Source organism: Halichoerus grypus, chromosome 4, assembly GCF_964656455.1.
Source record: "Halichoerus grypus chromosome 4, mHalGry1.hap1.1, whole genome shotgun sequence".
Classification (NCBI taxonomy): Eukaryota; Metazoa; Chordata; class Mammalia; order Carnivora; family Phocidae; genus Halichoerus; species Halichoerus grypus.
In genome coordinates, this window is record NC_135715.1 from 4,477,287 (window position 1) to 4,496,748 (window position 19,462).

Sequence of the window (19,462 nt, forward strand, 5' to 3'; positions counted from 1 at the left end):
TGTTCACACACGTGTGCACACTCAAGCACTGTGTAGTGGAAAAAACATCGGAACTAGGGTCCCAGTTCCATCCCTTACTGGCTGTGTGGCCTTGGAGGGATCATTTATATTTCTGAGCCTGTTCTGAAAGGAGGCATAATGGAATTAAAAACAAAATCCTAACGCCCAGTATTGTGAGAGGTTCAAACGACAGCGTTCCTTTTACCAACAGAGTAATAGTGCAATGAACCAAATCCTTGGGAGTTTATGGCCTCGGTGGGAAGGGGTCGTTATCCGTCTCCCAGCCCTCGTTAGAGCGGGTGCGAGTTTTGCCGTGTGCTGACATTGACGCGGTCTGTCTGTCTTCTTGTTCTCACAGCTAGTGACACATTGTAATAATCTGCCTAATGACTTCAGGTGTTGATTTCTATAAGCTATACCTGTCGCTCTCATTCTCTCAAAATAGACAGCGTTATAAAAGCTTATTAAAGAATGTGCCAGTTTTGAACTCACATTAACAGAATCACCAACAGGAAACTATTTCTCAGAGGTGAATACTTCAGTTTGTGGAATAAAGTCAAATAGAGAATAAGTATAAATATGAAATGTACATATCTTTCTATTTCTCAATCTATTACCACAATACATTTTGCTGTTTTGCCCCATTCTCCTTTCATTTTAAGTGGGCCATGTTTCAGGTAACTTACTGAAATTACTATTTCTTAGCCTTGCCCTTTTTGCTCAACAAAGATTTCCCTTCCTCACATGACTTTCTGGTGGGTAAGACCTTCCTCAGCCCATAAGCCCCAACACTCCTGGAATATCCTTCATTAAACTTCCTCTGCTGTGAGTAATCATAATAAATCTGCTTGACTCTCTACTCTTATATTTATTTATACCTCATTTATGGCCCTCATTGTTTGTTTGTGTCTTATGTTTACTTGTAAACATTGCCTCCTGATCTGTAGGTAAAATTTTTACAACTTACTTGTTGCTAGGCACTTTCCATGGATTACTCGGTGAGCTCGCTACATGATCCCATGAGGTAGATACCATTGTTACTTTGCTTTTATAATTAAGGAAATTGAAGGAAATAGATGTTAAGTGTTTGGCCAATGTCTTACAGCTAGTAAATGAAGAAAAGAAGATTGGAAGGATCAGACTGATAGCCCCTTTAACATGTGTATTTGTTTAAATATCTGTGTCTTTAGGTAGACTTTAATCCCTCAGAGGGCAAAAGATCTTTCTTCCTTATGTCTCAGGTGCTTAGCACATGACTTCACCCATAATAAACTCTTGATAAGTATTAGCTGAGTGACTGAATGGAAATACATTTGCAAATCATGACAACCAAAATTTATTACTTTTAATAAGTGGAGAATAAATATTACAGCAAATCAACAATAGATGATTAAGTTAACAGGAAAGGAAATTAGAGATTTTTGAAAGAAGTGCAATGAAAGGTAAAGGTAAACCATATTCAGTCTCATCAGAACTGAAAAGTAAAAACATCCATTTTTAGTTTTTACTTACATATTGGAAGACAGATGACAATAGAAACCATCTTCTCTTAAATGCCTGGGTTTGTAAACCAACCAAGTAGTTAAGAACCCAGAATCTTAGGCCAGGTTGACTGGCTGGCTGTTAAGTCCCAGCCCTGCAGCTTGTTGGTAACATCTCTGGGCCTCAATGTCCTCATCCATAAAATGGGCTGGTGGTTGTGCTTTCTTCAGAGGGTGATTGTGAGGATTCGGAGAGTGGACGTTCGTGATTTTCATAATATTGACAGTAAATGCTTATTTAACACGCGATTCTTGTGTTTTCAGGAGAGGCCAGACGGAATCCCGTATTTGCTGAGCGCCAAGCACATTCTAGGGACACCACATGTCATTTTTCCAGCTGAGGCAGGTACCATCAGCCTTTTCGTACAGATGATGAAACCACAGAGCAAGAAGCTGGTAATCCATCCAGGGCCCACGTTCAGTCGAGGAACTAACGTGACTCCTAACCCCATCTGTTAACACCACATCCTCCCTCAACAGGCTGTAAGCTTCTTGAAATTAACCTGGATGTTTATTTTTGATCTGCAGACTACCTATCATATGGTATTTCACAAACTGTAATTACTAATAATCATTGAAGGAACACATATAGATCGAGAACCTGAAATAAATTTCTGTCCTTAAGAGACTTAAAATGTATTTGGATAAATAAGATGCTTCAGGAGAAAACTAATGATATAAATAAATTTGACATAAATGCCAATTGAATTAGAATTAAGAAGTACTTTTAGGAGTTCAGAGACAATCCCTTGCATGCTTATTTAATACTTGATAGTTTTCTTTAAAGGTAACTTATTTAAATCTCTATTTTCTTCTTCCCATCTCTGAGATAATGAAATTTGCTGAATGGACTTCCTTTTGTTACAGTTTTTCAGGATGGTATTCATTGGTTTACAATAATTTCAATGTTTCTCACTCTCCATAGATAAACATAGTATTGATCATATGGCCTTAAACATCCATTTTCCTTTTGTACTCCTTCAGAAAATATTCAGTGATATTAGACTACAACAGGCTATGTGACACGAGGTGGGAGACAGAACTCCCTTTTGTCTTCTGAGTGTTAGAACCCATGCTTAATATGAAGCAATCTGTTATCAATTAGCAAAGGACAGTGAGGAGGCAGATGAGACCCTGGTGATAGAGAACAAAGTCGATAGGTCTCAATTTGAACACCTGTACTGAAGGAGAATTGAACACACAGGGAAATACAGTGACTGCTGCAACAGGTCATGTCTCCTTGAATAGGAACACAGAGAGCACATCTTCGACATGCAAACCTTGGGCTGGGAGGGGACACAAGATGGTGCAGCTTACCCAGGGCACTCTGCCTAGTGATCATCCTCGGACATGGAGGGTAAGGAGCTTATTCTTTGTACAAGGAGGTCAAACGCAACCCATGCTCAGGATTTGAGAACTAAAGGGACATTATAGATCCTCATTCCTCGGAAGAGAACTACTGGGGACCCCAATAGGCAAACTGATGCTCTCAAAGTCGTACCATTAAGTAATGCCAGATCCAGAGCTGAGACAGAAAACAGGATCTCGATGATTAAAATCATGTCTTTATGCTAGATTCTGTCCTGGCCCTAGGAAACATTATGCCAAGCATTAGGGTTTTTGATTATTTTTCTTCTCCATTTATCACCTGTCTACCTGGGCTGCTGCCCCACCCCCCACCAATCTCCCCCTCCCCCATTTCCCCTTCCTGTACCGCCATTAGCTGAAAGTGGCAGTACTTAATTAAGGATGCACATCCTGGCTGAGAGGTAGTACTGGAAATGTACTGTGAGGTTTTGGAGACTGAGTCCTCCCCCGTATGCCAGGAATGGGGCTCTGATTGGAAATGGCGAGGTGCGGGCAGTGACTTTAGACATACGAGGCCAACGCTGTCACCTGAGGCCCATGGAAGGCAGGAGGTCCACCTGACGTCCTGGGTGATCCAGCAGAGGAGGTTTCCCTCCGGGGGTGGCCAGTGTTACCTGGTGGCTCCCAATGCTCGGGATAAAATTTGCAAAAGGACAGGAATACGTCAAGGAAGGGCTTTCAATGAAATGAAATCGTGACTTGCTGGCTTGGAAGGCTCCCAGCTCTCCAGATGCCAAACAAGGCTAAAATTAAAAATGGCTTCTGAGCAAACATCCAATCCAGAGCACTGTCGGGAAAGCCTGGTGCAAAGACAAGGGTGAGAAAGTTGCTGTGAAATGCTTCGTGAAAGCTCGGAAAGATCAGCCTCTGTCGGACCCAGGGCCCTCCAAGGCGATGGGGGTGCGCCCTGTGGTCCTCCACATCAGACAGTGGCCTTCTGCCCACAAGAAGGCTGGTCAGCAGAAGCCCGAGGGCTTATTTTTTACACAGTCTGGGTGAAAGTGTCGCAAAATTCAGTGACTTGGTTCCTAGCAAGGGTGTTAGTCAAGTTGTTAAATTGCGCAGACGTCTCCGCAGAGCTGGAACGTATTTCTCTCTCTCAGAGAGGCTCCAAGCAGAGACAAGACGGAGCCCAAAAGGGAGGAGCCCCCAGCTCTTCTCATTCTGTAAATGGTATCCCCCTCTTTTCCCTTTCTTCGTCCCAGCACACTTGGGGAACACAGCTAGGTTGCCTCCCTTCAAAAGCCAGCACCTCATGTTTGTTCTCTATTGTGGTTAGATCTCCTCCCTGCCTGGCATAGCATGAACCCTAATCCTCCCAATCTCTCTGAGGCTTTTTAGTGAGCAGGGGAGCTCTTTCTTTGGGAAAGTTTTACTCTCAGACTCTCTGGAGAATGAGGTAGAGAAAGAAAGAAACAAAAGTAATGTGGGCAGTTACAAAGACTCCTGAGTTTTACACATTCTGAAGTCCACAGACAGCCTCCTTCTGGTGCCCTGACACCCCGGGGCCCCTAAGCAGCATGTCTTAATGAGGATCCGGGGACTTACACAACTTCTGTGGACAGTTCCGGGTTTAAGTTTAAAAAGTTTATTTTTAGCAATGTGTTGGAGTTTTTATAAGCAAATGTTCATAGTACATTTACTTTTGAAAAGTTAAAAACAGCATGTGTATATAATCTGGTTTGAAAGAAAATACATACACATAGACTTAAAACAGACTCTTCTCAAGTGTACTATAGAGCATTTATAAAAATTGTGACTGACTCATAAATCAGGTATTAGCAAACAAACACCAAATAAAGTAACTCGTACCATACATTCTCTGAACCCAATGCAATTTTATTAGAAATAAATAAAAGAAAGAAAAGATAACCAAAAAAAGACCTCATAATTTTATAAAATTGAATATAGTCCTCAATAATATGGACTTCTAGTCCACAAAGCTGAGCCAATGACCAACACTGCTAAGGGCCCTCTCTACCAGAGCAGAGACAGACGCCAAACCCCAGATATGACATCACTGTCTGGTGGCAAGTTGACCCCATGGGCCCAGTTCCATTATAGTGGGGGCCCATATCCTTACTTTCAATATGGATTCGACTTCCATGCCTGCCATATCTCTTCTAGAGCTCCCGCTGTAAACTTATGAAATGCCTAATTCTCTTTCATAGTATTCCACACAACACTATTTCTAACCACGTTATCTCTCTTTCCTTTTTTTTTTTTAAATGGCAAAGTACGCAAGGCAATAGATTCATACCATGGCATTCACTCACGTTATGTGCCCAGTTATGAGATGCAGCTGGCTCCTGACAATTCAGGTACAGCATCAACTGGGAGAAAATACCTCCTGAGTGTGGGCTATTGTCCTACGGGGTGGACTGAATGCAATGCAAGATCAATGAAGAGAGAACGCTGTCTCTCCACAGCTGGAACACAGGACCGGAGAACCAGTGGTACAAGCAGCAATGGTACCTCTCACTCTTACACCTGAGGCCCATCTGCAAAATCCTTGTTATCCATCACCATGAATTTAGACTCTGCTCTCTCAGAAGTCTAGGGCCTAAGGGAGAGGTGATTCATCACAGGATGTAACAATGTCTCCATTGAGACTGCCATTTTGCTTTCCTCATGCCGTTGATCCAATAGCCCCACAATATTCTATGTCAGCCGGAGGGTTTATCCTGTCAAGCGTGGGGAGTTAGTGCTGCTGCTGGCAATGTGAGTGAGGAGGAATGTGCTAGAATCCGAGGTAATGATTTGGGGTACCTCTTTCCAATGTCAGGTCCGGTGGGAAAAATTCGTGCAAGACTTCAGCAAGTCCATACAGACAAGACCATGAGGGGCTCAGACCTTGTGGAAATACGGATTTGGGTCCTCCGCTTCAACCCCCCACACAAAGAACTCCCCCAGCTAAGATGCTCCCATGCAGTGGGTGGAAGGAGAACCCATTTTAAACGTCAGACACCATCTCTTGATTAATTGCAGAAACTAAGACCCTAGTAACTACCCCTCTTTTCAGCTTTGCTTTCTTAAGCATGTATTTGTAAAAATGAAACCATTTCCTTCTTTTTCACAGCATGAATAAAAGTAGTGCTGAAGGGGGTTAGCCATTAAGTCCTTAGCTTATAGGATGGTAAGGTGGGATTATGACCGACCTGGAAGAGGAAAGGATATTACCCAGAGATGTGTACAGTGATTCGTGGACTATGGCCTCCCCTTTAAGGGAGTGGGTGAGTGTACACAAGGATGACTGAGAGTGCAAGTAAGTGTCCACGGAAGAGAAAGTACGTTGGAGAGGAGTCACAGCACCGGCTCTCGGCATACCTTCTAGTGAGTCTTTGCAGGAACTCAAAGCAGAAATTTGCATTTCCCAGCTTCCTTCACAGACAGGGTTTGAAAATGAATTAAGTCCTTCCAGTTAGATAAACATATGAGATCTGGAAGGTGGAAGTTAGATGGAAGCTACGTTCCTGGATGTTTCAGAAAGCTGAGTCAGGGTGTATACATATATATATATATATTTTTTTTTTTTTCCCCCTCATGAATAGTCAAGACTCCACTACCCCAGCATTTTAAATATTTTATCAGTACCCAACACTCTATATTAACTAATTTTATGCCTAAAATAGTTGGAGTGGTTTCATTTCCTTAATGGAATCCTTCCTGGCACAATTTTTAATGAAGAAATGTTAGAGGCATTCCCCTTAAAATAAGAGAGGATATGAAGATGGCCATGCTTACTACTTCTGTTCACTATGAAGAGTGGAGGAAGGCAAGAAAAAAGAAATAGCATTTATAAGAACTGGAAAAGAAGAAACAAAACTCATAGACTGCGGCCAGGAGAGCGTATTGTCAACACCTGCTCTTGACCGTGAGAATGTCTTCTAGGTATGGCCCCTGAGATATTCTCACTCATGGATCCTAATGTTCTTAACACTGTTTGCAATAACACAGAGTTGATTTTCGAAGTCCTAGGTTATCACCGGGTTGAGAATTCCAATCTCTTTCTTACCTGTTAATATAGTGGACAAAATATTTCCCTAAGGAGCATGTTTTATAATCGTGCCCCTTTGCAGAGGCAGATCATTCTGTTTTTGTTTGGGGGTCTCTACTACTGGAGAAAAGGGAAAAGTCTTTGTATTTAGAGAGTATAAACTCTGAAACTTCAAGTTATTGGTACTAGTTCCAACTTCCCAAATTCTTCAGATTCACAGATTTAGTCCCTCATCTACATTTAAATAGTGCTATAATCTTTCGTGTTTTTCTCTTTCTGGTTAAACATTTCTGGTTTCTATAGCATAGTTTAAGATTATCTTGAATTCTGACTATTGATCTCCATTTAATATATCCCTGTGTCTTTTTCCATCTTAACCTTTATGCTATGCACATAACATGACATTTTTGGTGTGCACTTGACAGTTCAAAAATGGAGTATCGGTTACATATTTTATTCTAGAGAATACCTTTCTATTAATTTATTCTTTTTCATGAAGATTAGTAGTAGCCATGTTGCATTATTGACCCAAATTCCGTTTTTATCTATCCTGACATCCCTCTGCTAGAGGACCTAGCTGAAATAGCCAACAGACATTAGACTCACCACTTCCATCTGGGAGAGGAGAATAAATCTCACTGTCACTGTTTAAGCTTGGCATCTCTTGTTCTTAGTGGGGATTCTCCCTTCTGTTCTCTACTCTCCTATATCTGTAAACACTCAACAGCCACCTAGTCTTAATATCCCACACTATAATTTCCTAGCCCAACAACTGACCTCCCCAGACCCTGATATGCACTGTTCTATCTCACTGGAGATGTACTCCCACTATGTCATTTGGTTGCGGCTCTAATAACCTGTCTATTCTTTGCCAATCTTTTCCTCCATGTGGGCTAAAGTATAATCTGTATTGCAGACCCTGTCAGGATCCACATTAATACCACTGTGAGGGCATGGAATGAGGAAATTTTACCCCTCTGATTGATACACCTCAACACCTCAATCAGCCAAGTAGGATGGAAAACTGCGCCCAGGCCACATCTCCTGTGGTCGGGTGGACATTGCCATCTTTCTTCCCTATCTTGCTTCCCCATGAAAGAGTCCTGCTTTCCAATGGCACAATGAAGCTCTATGGATAGCTTAGAGCCCCAGAATGAATCACCTTTCTCCTGAGTTCCTCCTATCTTTTCTCTGCACCTAGTTATTTTTCCTTTTTCTGTACGTTCCCACTGATATCTTAGTCACTGGAGAACAGCCTGTACGACTACATCAGCCTCTTCAAATAGATATTTTTTCCTTACTTAGGTCATATGTTAGTACATCTTCCTGATTTCATTATGAGAGTCTTCTATCATTCTTGAGCCCTTTTCCCTTTTAAAGTCTCCTGCTGTTGGAACATACCTACGTTTGCTCTTCGAAGTTTAGAGAGACCTTGAATCTTTTAGTTTATTTGGCTCAGCCAAAATTGCTGGTGATACAAAAATCAATGATACAGCATGCCTTTGAAGACTCATGCCCAGTTAGGCTAGGTGGGCAAGGGAAGACAGTGCCTTACAGTATAAATTGGTAAGGGCTCCACTAGATGGCCTGAGCACTATGTGAGGGCACCGAGGGAAGTCCAGGGCACCCTGCAGAGGTTTTGCAAAGCGAGTAGGAGTTTGCCTAATACAACTCAATGATGGTGCATTTCTGACAAATGGGGCAGCATACATCAACGCCTTGTTACATGAGAGAGCCTATGTGTCTGGAGAGCAGGGAAGACGCTGTTATGGCTGGAAGATGGTGTAGAGTAGGGGAGTGATCAGCAAGGACGGCAGGAGCGAGATTATGAAGAATGTGCATGTTCCTGCTAGAGTAGAAATCTCATCAAACAATAAGAAATAAGAAGTATCCACATAAGAACCTTCAACCAAGAAATGATCAATTCTATGCTCTTGGGGGGAAACCCCTCTCTGAGATCTTACAATTAGTTTGAGGGAATTCTAATATTTTACTTTTATAAGACAGGTGGCTTGAAACAATTCTTTTTGGAGAGCACCTAACCACCCAGCATCGGTTACAGAGCAATGCTCACACATGCTGGGAATTGCAATTTCTAGGGTTAATGCGTCTGGGGTGTTTATCCACCCCACCTCTACATGAGTACCCCCCCAGGTCAGCATTCACATTCCAAGTTCAGCCACGCATAGCTGTTTGATGGATAGCAACAGAAATTGCATATTAAAGCTTATTTGGGGATGTATGGAAGTGTTGGGTCGCCATACTGTACTCCTGAAACTAGTATAACACTGTATGTTAACTAACTGGAATTAAAATAAAAACTTGAAAAATAGCTTACCTTGGGACCATGGGAGAGACGAGACTGAACATTTTCTCAACGTATTACCCCAGCACATCTTCTTGTGTCCCTTAGATGCTACGAAAGACATGTCTGCAAGTATGATTTGAACTTGTTCACTATTACATCACAAAGAGCTGTCACAGGGCCTAGAAGCTAATGTAAGCATTCAATAACATCTATTGCATGAATGAAAGAAGCAAGCGGAAGTCTCACTGAGCCACAGTACAGCCTTGGCAAGTGGTTGGTGAGAAGGCAAATGAGGAATTGCTGAAGTGATGGAAGATTCTAATGGGTTCGTGTCAGGCAAAGATGTGGTAGGGCCCTGAATCATCCCCCAAATTTGACCTTGAAATATTCACTTCTTCTTCTTGCATGTCCTGTCAGAGACAAGGGGGACCAGAAATTCAGGTAGAGAATTTGTCTAAATTCATGAACTAATTGCAGGTTCAAATGCAAGTTTAAAGATTCCAAAACGTTGTAGGGAAAGGTGACTTTTTCTACCACTTGTGTTTTTCAATTCTTTCTTTCTTGGTTATACCTGAGTTATGGAATGCATAAATCCATACAGTGACTGGGGCTATAAAAGAAAAAAATGACATACCTGTGAGTGAAAGACAGTGCAGGGCAGAAGGATAGGAAGTATTTACTTGTCACTGGATGTCTCCTTATTTTCTGAGTCTGACCCATCTTTAAAACAGTTAATGTTCAATCTCCTGTTTTTCCATTCATACACTTAGCCTGAATTTAGCACCTGATATTACCATAGACTATGCTTAGAGTTGAATGAGGTTAGTTTTCTTCTTATGTGTCTGTTTACCTCTTCGAACTTCCACAGGACATATCACCTCACCTTATCATAATTACCACACAATAACTTCCATATTGATCGGTTTGTCAACGAGCAATAGAAAATGTGTAGGGAATGGCAGGGGCCAGAGTTAGTCATTTTTCCATCGGTGGCTGAAGCATTGTGTCAACTCAAGAGCAGTCTTCACTTGCATGTCTAAAAAGGTGTGAACAGTCTACATATTATTCATAGACTAGCAACTCCGACAAAAGCAGATCATGATATTTAATCTCTGGAAAGGCACTTAAAGGATATGTAGGCTTACCCTGTGTATTACTTAGGAGAAATCAAGATTGAGAGAAGTTACAGTGAAGTACCCCAAATCACACACTAAACTGATAGCCAAGTCAAGGTAAGAACCGTATCTTGTTAATCCAATGTTGTTTCTACAATAGTTTGTGGTGGTTAGTGTTATATGGGGTCATAACCTGCAGAACATATGTTTTCCTTGGCATACTCCCTCATAGAGTAGTCATTAATCATATGATTTCAAGCATTGCTCATTATAGCTGCCATTTATTAGGCACTTTTTATATATAGGATACTTTTTGCTCATAACTGGCTTAATGTTCATGACAACCTCATACGATGGATATCCTCCTTCCTATTTCCTAGATAAAAAGAGTGAGGCTTAGGAAAGTTCACAGCCTCACCTCACCGCCACGCTGCCATTAATCCTGAAATGAACACCCTAACCCAAATTTCATCTAATGAGCATCTCTATGCCCCTAACAAGTAAGCCATTCTTCCTGAATCAGACTTAGCCTGAAATGAAGAGATAAGATAAGCCCTTCTCTACAGTTCCTTTCTATTTCAACAATCAATGATTTGGTTCCCAGTGCAATTATGCAAGTGTGTGCACTCAAAAACAATCATTAACTCAAAGTTAAAGCTACTGGGAATTCAGCGCTAAAACTTGTATTTACTTTCCCCCCCACAAACGACAGTGCACTGAAGTCACAGCTCCTACCTGTCCAACAGATGTTGGTTGTCACACCGAGAACAGCGGGCAGCTCTAATGGGAATGGCCTGCAAGGTGACCCCCGCTCACTTGTCCATTAACATGCTTACCTGCTTTATTTGAAAGGATGGTACAACTACGATTTTCCTTTGAAACTGTACAAGTGTCATGCTGACAAACTTTGATCTTTTCCCAAATACCAGAAATGTATGACTTAAAAAAAAAATGTTCTGCCTTATTATTTTAGAGGGACAGCTAACTGTCTTTGCAGGGGAGCCGGCGATCCAGTCAGTTCATTTTCCATGTCCTGGTGTCCCTCCGTCTGCTTGTTCTGCTCGCTTTGAAAATGTTGAAATTAGCATCCCCATCACACACGGAAGAAAGGCAGGACCGAGAGAGCTGCTTCTACCTGCTTCAAAGCAGCGGAACAGATAAATAAGGGGAGTAAAACAAGGATCTGAGAGAGTCCCTACTGTTTCTCCATATTTATACTCTTTCTCATCTACATGAATTTTACAAGTCACTAGTTGAATATTTAGCTTCATCTCCTGTGGGTTCTATTTCCTGTAAGAAAACCCAGAGAGTAGCAATGGATAACGGGATTATTTAGAACCTCGATAACGTATTTAGCTTCTTCCATTAGTTCTTGCTTTTACATTTCTCCATAAAAGAAATGCATTCTAAGAATTCCCTTACAAAAAGAACCTTAGTATTTTTATTAGCAATTATGCTCAGAATCCATATTTCTCAAACAGTGACCCCAATATTTCCCTCCTAGCGCGGGAAATATTCTTAGAGGCCTTCAGCTTTTCCATGTTTTTACACTAAGCGTTTGACTTTATCTTTAATTAAACCTTTACTATAAGCATAGTCTGAATCATCTGAATGACGCCTGTAACTGAATCCCAGCTGTTTATTTCTGCTACAATAATTACCTTTGTGTTTAACTGCAGTCGGGGTAAAGACCTCATGTAAACATTTGTGGTACGCTGGAGAAAGGAGGGTTTTGCAGTAGTCTGAGAAAAGTGGTGGAGGAATGAGTCCATAACACATCTCTCACTGGCAGAGGATGGTTGAGTTCAAAAAGACCCCTGCAATCAGCAGACGTTACCACCTTCAGATTGTGAGCAGACACACTTGTCAATTTACAACAGTTTATTTTCAGTGAAGACTTCTCTGCTCCTGATCCTGCCAGTGATTACCATATATGCTCACGAAATGCAGAATTCAGTAATGCAGCTATGCAAACTTTGTATTCAAATAGCACATGAATGCTAATTAAAATCATCATTAGAGAAGATTTTGTGACAGAATTTCATTAAAGTGAGAAGCTTGATTAGCTCCAGCAGTCAAGTCAAAGTTATTAATATTTTATAAAACATACCAATGCAAATAGGCATTTTCTATATTGTATATTTAAGTCAACATGGGACAAAATGCTAAAATCGAAAGAGAGAGGGCAAACTTTTCCTTATTATTAAATACATATTCTTTCTTGTTAAAGCCAGTGTTTATAGTTTAATTCCAACAAGATAATCTAGTTAAATAAACATTATTGATTGGAAATAAATTTATTTTTCTAGTTTTATTTTCATTTATTTTATAATTTCTTTGGATTTTATAGGTGCACTGGACTGGTAGGAATAAGGAATTCATACAGGTCGTGCAGATTTTAGTTACTATATGATGAAAACATGAGGAAATTTTTATTTAAAAAGAGACTGTATGTCATAAAAATCTGAGAATATACCGTGATATGCTTCACAAATGGTAGCCGCCTGGTAGAAACTTTTCAATATACTGGAATCCCAGAACTGGAAGAGAGCTTAGTTTACATCTATTCTACTCCCCCGATTCAGGCAAAATGTGGACTCAAATAGTTGGAACTCATGTCCAGATCATTTAGCAGGTTAGTCATTCAATCAAGTCACGTTTCTGAGCACTTAAGTCCTTGGAGCTGAGAATAAAGTGTATACACATGGCTAGCAGAGCCCTACCTGGAACCTACATCTTGTATGACCAACTCCCATGTGTTTCTAGTTCTCCGTAAGTCTTTCTAAGTCTGCACACCAGCCAAGATGAAGCCCGACTTCTTATGCAGAAATCCAACAAATCTTAGGGACCTCCTCCATTCTGGATTCTATTTCCATTAACACCACAGTTCATTCCGAAATTAGTTGAGAGGGCTGGGATTTTAATTTTTATTATAGAGAAGCAGAAGCAAGGGAATGAGTCAAAAAAAAATATCTGACCTCAGGCTAGCCATACAAAATAAACTGTGGCTCTTTCTTAATCAAGGACAGTGTTGTATTGCCTTGATATGGAAGGACACAGCTTTGTTATTGTCCATGGATCTCTCCAACTATGATGACAAATGGCAAATTAATATGGAAAATGTGCGATTCATTGAAGGTATCTGTGTTATTCCTATGCTCAGTCTCTAGGGAAAGTTACAAGGTGACATGTTGTGTCATCAGGCATTTGGTACGAATATCAAACTGCATTTGCCATCAGTCCTCTGAGCTCTGCTCTCAGTGATGTTTGACCTGTATCACCTTGAATCCCTAGGATTTAGGTCCAAGGGGCCTTGAAAATGGTGGGTGTTTCCTTTTCCACATTTTGTAGTGAGCCTGATAAATGGAAAATTCAAAGTCCCTGTGTGTAATAATATGGCATGGTTTTTCTCAAAAAATACTTGCTTTCATCCAAGGAGCACTGAGTCTGTGTGATAGTTGGGTGAGAAGCTCTGATTTCTGGCTGGATATGCTGAGAAAGGCATTTTGTAGTTGACACTAATACCCTTCACCAAGTATCCCCAACTCTCCTTCGTGGAAGCATGGGGCAGAATGGCTCTTTGTGATCCCGTGAGGGTCTGACCCTGTGGTCCACTTCGTCATGCTAAATTCCACAGTTGTTTTCTTTAATTGAAACCTAGAGAAACAACTCTAATTAACTTAAGGAAGAAAGGCACTTATTGGAAGGATAGTGAGCAGCTCAAAGAATTGAAACAAGAGCTGGATAAGCAGGCCTCCTCCAGCTTAGGTACCAGCAACAAAACTCTTGAGCATCTATCTTGTGCGTTGGTTTTGAACCCAGCATGAATCCTGGCTACGCAGTAGACTCAACGGCAGAACTTGTAAAAAGCTCTGATGTTAAAAATATGGGAAAAACTTGAGGTATCAAATTAAGGGCCCCGTGGCTGAAATTAATTGACAGTAATACAAAGAAGCATTTTCAAGTCTAAACCTGGCAACTAATATCTAGAGTGTGCCAAGAATTCCTGGAAATAAACAATAAATCAAAAGCAAAAATATAACCAAAATTTAGTAAAAAATCAAAATTTAAACTCTGATATCACAATGAATGAAGGTTATGAAGGGATAATCTCCATAAGGAAAAAAAAAAACCCTAAAGCTAACCAATTTATGAAGAGATACTCAGAATCATTGACAAATATAGAAATGAAACATAAAACAAAAATATCCCCTTTGAAATTTGAAATGAAAAAAATTAACACACTGGCTGTTGCCAAGAGTTAGTGAGGATGTGAACATATATAAAACTTCATGCCTTGCTATTGGGAGTGTGGACTGGGGCAGCCATTTGTAAGTGATTTGGCCATCTGTCATTTAGTCAAATTATGCACATAGCACAGTATTCCTCTTAGCTGTCTACCCCCCAAGAAATTCTCACACAGGTCCCTAAGGGGACGTGTTGAAGAATATTCATCACAACATTTTTTGTGTTACGGTGAGTTGTTTTCAAGTTGACTGTCCATCCCTGGAAGAAAAGAAATTTAAAATTAATAGATATATACCAAGGGGAATCGTGCAGGAGCTAAAAGCAGCAGTTAGAGGCAATGGATTTTATATAAATATAAATGTATGATTGGGAGTATTAGGTGAAGAGCGTGGATAGATGATAGATAGATAGATAGATAGATAGATAGATAGATAGATATTAGATAGATGTTAGATAGAGAGAGAGAGAGAGAGAGATGATAGATAGATGATAGATGGCTTTTAAAAGCATTTGCTTAGTGAAGAAAGAAAAAATAGAACATATTTAGCTGAATGCCATTAAAAGATTTTAAAATGCATACACACCAAACAAAGATACACATTTTTTTTTTCAAGAATGCAGTAAACAGAAGTATCCTATAGGGTAAGAGAAGATAATTAGAGTGTAATATAAAATACATCTCTCTCTCCCTGCCCTCCTGTCCCTCTTTCTCTCTCTCCCATTATTTTTGGAGAGCTCCCCAGGTGATTATAATGTGCAGTGAGAACTACTATTGAACAAGTCATGAACGTTAACAAAAGAATAAAGTCTCCAGTGATTTTTACTCCTTATAAATGTCTTCACACAAGTTCTCAGCTCTCCTGTGGGAGAATGTGATCACTCAGCACGGGCGATGTGTGCACCCCTAGGTTCCTGGACTCCTCCTACCTGCATATAGAGTGAGAGGGGCTGTTGCCCAAGAAAAGAATGCTGGACAGCCCCAAGCCCCAAGTGGGCCCTGCAGCCCCCAATGTTAAGTAGAGCAGATGTTTGGATGTTTCAATTCTCAAAATATATTTAAGACAAGATCTTTGATTCCAGGATGCTAAAGATTAATTAGTGTATTGACAATGAATCTCCATACATTCAGGATTCGATTTATTTCACTTAAAGAAATGGTGGAGGAATCTTGAGTGCTTTCTTACTATGGTAAGTGCAGGGGACAAAACACAAATATATTTTGGATCTTGCCATAGGGAATTCCAGGCTAGATGGATTTCCACCTGTCGTTAGTACTACATAATGTCTTAGAATGAGATATTTATCAGATGTTTGTGAATGATTAGGAAAAACTACCTAAAGCGATGAGTTGGGTGAGGTGTTTAGGCAAAACCCCCAACATTTGCCCTGAAAGTTCTTGACGATGATCTTGAATCTCCAGCACTGGATGGAACTCTGTTCCGTGTTCTCCTCTGGCACCTGCTCAGGCAACCATTTAGGTCACGACTTTGTGCAGATCTCCATTGTAATTACATGCATGTGTTCTAACCATAGAATCACATTTAGATCCAGAAGTGACCTTTGGGGTTCTTCTTATCCCTGCTTTTACTTTTATAAAAGAAAGAAAGAAAGAAACTCAAGTCCAAAGAAATGAAGTCACTATAGCTAGAAGGTGGGAGAACCAGGGTCTCGTGCCAAGCTTTCACTTGGATATCAGGACAATTTCATGGTTCTTTCCACATTTGTCTTCCCAAGGGGATGATGTGTTTCTTGTGCATTCATGGTAGATGATACATAGTGGTCTAGAACCTTCATGTCTGCACAAATGATACTGAAATGCTCTGTCACTTTATTTTCACAGCTTAGTTGTTTAAAATTTGATGCACTAATGCTCCAGTGTTTTCAGTCATAAGTAACATAGTATTGCAGAGCCGTTAAATGCATTTGTCCAGTGGGTATGTGTATGTGCTATGTAAACATGTGCATATGCTTTATATGAAGTATGTATGTGCATATAGAACCTTCTATGTCCAAGACCCTAGTCTAGAGACAGGGAATATCGTGATGAAGAAAAAAAGATATAATTCATGCCCTCAAGGAGTTATAGTTCAGGAGAGATGATTTCTATCAAAACAAGCAAACAGAGCAGCCCCCAACTCAGACTGTGATGTGGCTTTAGGTGGTGAAGTGTTTGTGCTCATACTTGTGTGTGGGTGTGTGTGTGTGTGTGTGCGTGAGAGAGAGAGAGAGAGACTGAAGGAGGAAATGTGGAATAGGACATGAGATAAAAAGAAGTTATGCACTTCTTTTATATAGGTCTTAGAAATTTGAAGGAAATTGTATTTGTTTGGGTGGATTTAGGTGAATATTTTCACAAGAATACCTTCCAGGTGCCGGAAATCGCTGGGCTGGCTGCGCTCACCAGCCATGTGGGGGCTGCCTTCTCTCCTTTCCAACATCTTCTCTCAAACCCAGAGCGTGATTTACCAACTGATTCTACTCACTTTGCATTTTATGAGCTTTCACCCTTGCCATGTTTCATCTGAAAACATTTCCCTAATCTTGTCTAAATGTGTGTGTGCTTTATGTGGAGGCACAGGGACTCTGGGTGACTATAGCTTCTGATTATCACGTGTTCTTTAGTGCACATTGAAGTCCGTACGCAGGACCCTGATTGCTGAGTTGACCTCCTGTGACTTCTCCCCAAGTCATCCTCAAATCTGTGCCCATTCTTCTCAGAACAACACATCCCCAGCAGCCCTTTATGAATTATCCCTCCTTCCAAAGCCTCACCCTCGGACTGTGTTCTGAGCATGAGTCTCACTTGTCCAGACTCTGGTGAGCATTTCCACTAGCAACACAGGACATGCACGCAGGATGCGTTAATTTTCCTGAGAGGTAAACTGCTCTGACTTCTTCATTTCTACGGATGTTCTGGCATTCTCTTGGTCATTCTGGTTTAAGAACTTAAAAGCATTTTAACTCATCTTACATTTTTACTTCTTATATCCATTCAATCACCAGACGCTTCTGATTCTTTCTTTGCAATCCTTGTGCCTGAGATGGAAGTAAATTGATGGTAAGAAGACACCGACAGGTTAAGAGGCATATGGGTGCTGACCACTGGGAAAGACTTTGGCCGGGATCCCTTGTCCAGGAGAACATTGTGCATGCTTTGCTTTGGTTCTGATTTGGGGCCGAGGCTGGAAACTTGACTAGCTTTTATTTGATCATTGAGAAAATATTTTTGAAAATCCAAGCAGGTGACTGTGTTTGGGGGATACATCGCTGTGAACGAGCTGTTACTTGTAACCAATCTCTAGAAACCACTTGAATTTCATGGGCAGAGGGCAGCTTTTTCGTTATATTGCTGTTGATGAGCACCACCAACACCAGCAAGCACGCAAGCCTGGCAGACCTGCTCCCGGACATGAGCACGGAGTGGTGCAGACGAGAGATGCAGAGGAACCTGCCTCATTACTCTCCTCTCTCAGTCAGAAAGCATAGGTTCAGGTGCCGCCTGGCTCCGCGAGTCTGACAATGCCCTCCTGTCCCCTCCATCCGCAGCTTGGGCAAAGTGAGGTGTGCCACAAAAATATTATAAAAACCTCGGGGCGCCTGGGTGGCTCAGTCGTTAAGCGTCTGCCTTCAGCTCAGGTCATGATCCCAGGGTCCTGGGATCGAGCCCCGCATCAGGCTCCCTGCTCAGTGGGGAGTCTGCTTCTCCCTCTCCCACTCCCCCTGCTTGTGTTCCCTCTCTCACTGTGTCTCTCTCTGTCAAATAAATAAATAGAATCTTTAAAAAATATATTATAAAAATCTCTGCTTTACTGCCCCCCCTTTGTGTGCATAAAGGTTTATTCTTCAAAGGCTAAAATTTTAAAATCATGTATGCTCCCTCTCTGTGCCCTATTTAATGCTCTCAGCCTGGAGTTCCATGTTATTTGATGTGACTGTAACATCTGGTATGCCCTTGCTGTCCACTTTTCCTTCCTGTCACCTCATTTGTGTTTTTTTTTAAAAGAATAATAAATAAGAGCTTTTCTTGTTTCTAATAGAGTCTGACACTGTACATGACACAATCTTTTAACCCATTGACGTTTTGAGAAACTTACTCTAAATTTTTAAGTTGTACTTACATGTAATGATTAGTTGATGTTATGTTCTCTTCTTCTGCCCTTTCTTTATCTTCATGGCTTGAATTCTTTTCTTTTCTTTTTTTTTCTTCCTGTGATGTTGAAGGTCCCGGTGCGCTTTCCAAGCCTTCTTCCTATTTTATAAGAACGACGCTAATTCTTGCATGCCCTCCCTCACACATTGACTTGCCATGTCTCCCTGCTCCAAGATGAAATCTTGAAAATACTTTGGATTTTCCCATCTCTTTTCTCTGAGAGAGTCTAACATTGTTTATTTCCAGAATACTAAACTCACCCACGTGACACATCTCTTTTACTTTAGGAAGCTTCCCATAACAATGATTTTTCAGATCCCCACGTTCATTATCACCGTCCATGAATGTTTAACGATGGCTTGCAAGACCCATTGTTCCCATGCTTTCTTCCCTGTAATGTGGCTGCAGATATCGGCTCTGATCCGATGGTTGTTTCGTAGAGTCCCCAGGATATTGGGTGGTGGCAGATGCAGGCAACTATCGGGGTCTTGTCGGTGAGATATGGTCTGTGGGAGGTGGTTCAGTGGCTGAGAGACCTGTCACAGGCCACAGGTGGCAGAGGCATGGGGAGCGGTGACAAGAAGCCAGTCATGCCTCCAGGGCGGGAGGGATCAGGGCATGGGTGGTGTTGCCCACACCGTGGTGGGAGCTGGAACCATAGGAGAGTCAGTGCCAGCCAAAGGATGCACCCCGAAGCAGAGAGGAGGAGGAAGAAAGATCCCGGTGTCTCCTTTC

General features: G+C 41.2%; 1 protein-coding gene across 9 annotated transcripts in view; it reads left to right on the forward strand.

The window, feature by feature from the left end:
• LIG4 (DNA ligase 4) overlaps positions 1-12,437 on the forward strand; it is an 82,326-nt gene extending 69,889 nt beyond the window's left edge. For 5 of the 9 annotated variants that reach the window (XR_004915817.2, XR_013446844.1, XR_013446846.1 and 2 more), the window contains one exon: positions 1,806-12,436. The gene's annotated coding sequence lies outside the window, so the exon portion shown is untranslated. Of the gene's footprint in view, positions 1-1,805 lie in introns of all 9 variants that reach the window. The other 4 variants (XR_013446847.1, XR_004915830.2, XR_013446849.1 and 1 more) reach the window with 1 other exon arrangement.
• Positions 12,438-19,462: the final 7,025 nt, after the last annotated feature.